We start from the raw sequence: 3,694 nt of genomic DNA, 5'->3' as shown, positions 1-3,694 counted from the left end.
CCATTTTTCACCTAAACTGCCGCTCCCTAGCCAAACACTTTGCTGAGATCCATGATCTTCTGGAAGCAGAGTCCCCCGACGTCCTGTTCCTCGCGGAGACCTGGCTCTCGGAGGACATGGTCGCTGAGCCAGGGTTAGCACTCCCAGAGGGCTAGTCCATCTACACCCTCAATAGGGAAACGAGAGGCGCGGTTATTTTTTAAAACCGGCTACCTCTGCACCTTCATAAAGCAGCCCGACGCTGGCTGCGAATGTGCTCATTTTAAAATCGCAAAAAAAGATCCGACATCAGGGATCAGAGAACCTAGCTAGATGGGAAGGGAGGGGTCTACTTAGTGAGTAAGACGCACCTCAAATAGAGAAAAGAAAATACTTATCTTGAGTCCCCTCACTCACCAAAGGTTTCCCCTAGGTGACATGCTTCATCATTGGGGCAATCCCAAGCATCTTGATGCGGTCCGCCGATGGGATCCAATAGGTCAATTTGACGGAGGCAAGCCGAGTCAAGGTTATTAGGCTCCTCCACCCCGGCAGACCATGAGGCAAATTTTGATTAACTACTAAATACTAAGCGTTCAATCTAACAGTATGTAATTGATTTACGCTGACACTAATGTGCGTGTTTATTTTTACTTTATCACCTTATTATAGGTCTTTGCACGGAGTGGTACACATGGGGCTGGTCCCCATGCGGTCCTGAAGAAGAGGTTTAGGGGATAACCACGAAACATGTTGGCTTTCAATATTAGGGACTATTAGCACATTATTACCTAATTCCTCCCTTTTATTAACCCCCTTTTTATCCTTTACCAACTAGGAGCACGAATAAACTCATTTACGCTCACTAGCTAGGTAATTTTTAATTTAAACCCACACCACTCCCCTCTCACTGCACTACACATAGTCTTCACTAAATAGTGCTCCTACGTAACTGTCGCAAGTCGCAGCATGCCCCAAGCAGTAGATGCTTGGGATGGCCCCAATGATGAAGCATGTCACCTAGGGGAAACCTTTGGTGAGTGAGGAGACTTAAGAAGAGTATTTTTTTTTCTCTATTTGAGGTGCGTCTTACTCACTAAGTAGACCCCTCCCTTCCCATCTAGCTAGGTTCTCTGATCCCCGATGTCGGATCTTTTTTTGCGTTATTAGTACCTAGGAGGAAGAACCTAGCCATATCCTCCTCTCCCCTCTCCTTATCTTATTTTAAAATCACGCTTAATCCTAACTACACTATGACAGGCTTATTAGTTTATCGACCCCCGGGTCCATCAAAAGTCTTTAGAGAAGCTCTTATCGAGACAGTCAGCGCCCTGGCGGTTAATGCATCGAATTATTCAGTCACACTTGATTTTTACTTGCACTTGGATAATCACGGACTCCGATGTGGCTAATTTTGTGGCCGATCTCGCGGCTTGTCAGCTCGATCAACAGGTCTCAGGACCAACGCGTCTTCACAAATATACCTTCCCTTAATGTCCGACCCCTTGTCCTGATGGGATGGTCAGATCACTATCTGGTCCCCATGTCCTTTCAGAGCATCATGCCAGCGGGCGATTTAGACAAAACACTCTCCCTCAAATGCCCTTGGCATAAAATGAACTGGGACCAATTCCTAGCCCACCTCTCCGCCACCACCCCAATTGTGCCGGCTGACCCTAAGGACTTGGCCTTTACCGATTGGATTAACCAGCCGTTGAATAGCCTGATTCCAGCTAAGTTGTCCATGAATCGCAAATCAAAATCCAACCCATGGTACAACACTAAATTAGCTGAACTGTGCAAAATCTGTAATAGAGTGAAGAGAATCTGGAGAAGGGATTTTGACCCGACCTCTAAGGATTGCTACCGGGTTGCCGTAAGAAGTTATCACAGGGCCATCCAAGTTCAGCGCGCAGCATTCTATGCTCAGCAAATCAGCAAGAGTACCAACCTGGCGAAGAGTATCTTTTCAATAGTCTCCTGCCTTAAAACTCAGAAAGGCGTCGCAGGTCCACTGATCACCTCTGATTAGCAGTGTGAAGAGCTCGCCACCTTCTTTGTTAGGAAGGTAGAACACATTTATAAGTGCTTCCCTACAGACCAAGTCGGCCCTCTTGAGGTATCTTGCAACCCCACCAACGTCACATTAGAAACTTTTCCACCGATCCCTCCGGATCAATTACTTGCTCTATGCTCCAAAATCAAGTCAGGCTCTCCGGCCGATCCACTGAAACCTGACCAATTTCGGAAAATTATATCTACCATCTTACTTCCCTTAGGACAGGTGATCAATGGGTCTCTCAATACAGCGGTCGTGCCTATAGTTTGGAAACAGGCCAGGGTGATACCGCTGCTTAAAAAACCCTCCTTAGACCCAAAAAAGCCAGAAAACTAATCGGCCGATCTCCCTGCTACCTTGGCCCGCAAAGATCACGGAGGCTTACATCAACTCTCTCCTCACGGACTACCTGAACTCCAACAACAGATTAGACCCTTCCCAAAATGGCTTTCACCCTGGCCACAGCACAGAGCCGGCGCTCCTGGCTGTGACGGAACATCTTTGGATGCAGGGCAGATGTCGGCACCGATCCTTCTGGATCTCAGTGCCACGTTTGATACAGTGGCCCACGCCATTCTGTTGCGACGCCTGGAGGAGGCTGGAATTGTAGGCTTAGCCCTGAAGTGGCTCGCCTCGTTCCTTGCTGAACGAAGGTTTCAGGTGATAGCCCCCCCCTTCACCACTGGCATCTTTCCCATCAAGCAAGGGGTGCCACAGGGCTCGTCCCTGAGCCCTCTGCTTTTCAACCTATACGTACAACCTCTGGCTGTAATAGCCAAGAGCAGAGGGCTGACCATGGTCCCCTACGCAGATGACACACAGCTGGTGGTGGCTCTCTCGAGCGACTCTAAGCAGGACGCTCTTAAGTTTCAGAGTGATCTTGCGGCAGTCGCCGAGTGGATGACCGCCAACTGTCTCCAACGAAATGCCAACAAGTCGGGGTGTTGTTGGTGGGGAAAGACCATGGTCGATGGAGTGAGCTCTGGTGGCCCAAGAGCCTAGGCATTGCCCTCTCCCCCAAGCTGGCAGTGAAGAACTTAGGGGTTTGGATGGATTCATACCTCAACTTCCAGACCCAAACTAAAAGGTGGCTGGAACCTGTTTTGGGCTGTTGCGACGGCTCAAACCCATCCTGGGATTCTTTGATGCCCCTACCTGGCAGATCATCATTCAAGCCTTGAATATGTCTAGACTTGATTACGCCAGTTCACTGTATCTGGGAGCAAATAAGACCGAAATACACAGGCTACAGAGGGTTCAGAATGCAGCCGCAAGATCTCGCCTCGGATTGCGCAGAGCCTGATCTGTGACAAACGCCATTCGCCATCTCCACTGGCTGCCTGTGGCCAGGCGGATTGAGTTCAAGGCTCTCTATATAGCCTTCAAAGCCCTGAAATCTGCCAACCTACTTTTACCTTAGGCCCCCCCACCCCCCACCCAGCTCCGTTCCATGGGACAACACCTGGTGGTGGTTCCGCGGGTTAGGAAGGTTCGCTTTTTCCAGAACAGAGCGGCCATCCTTTGGAACACGCTGCCTGCCCACATTTGTGGGCTTAACAATTACCTAGAATTCAGGAAAGCCATAAAAACCTCTCTTTCCCACTCCGTAGGCCTTCCCTGGGGCCCCTCCCTGATCTTGTACACCTCACTGCTGTC

The sequence above is a fragment of the Triturus cristatus genome, chromosome 10, assembly GCF_964204655.1.
Source record: "Triturus cristatus chromosome 10, aTriCri1.1, whole genome shotgun sequence".
In the NCBI taxonomy this organism is placed as follows: Eukaryota; Metazoa; Chordata; class Amphibia; order Caudata; family Salamandridae; genus Triturus; species Triturus cristatus.
Note: the sequence above shows the minus strand (reverse complement) of the source record.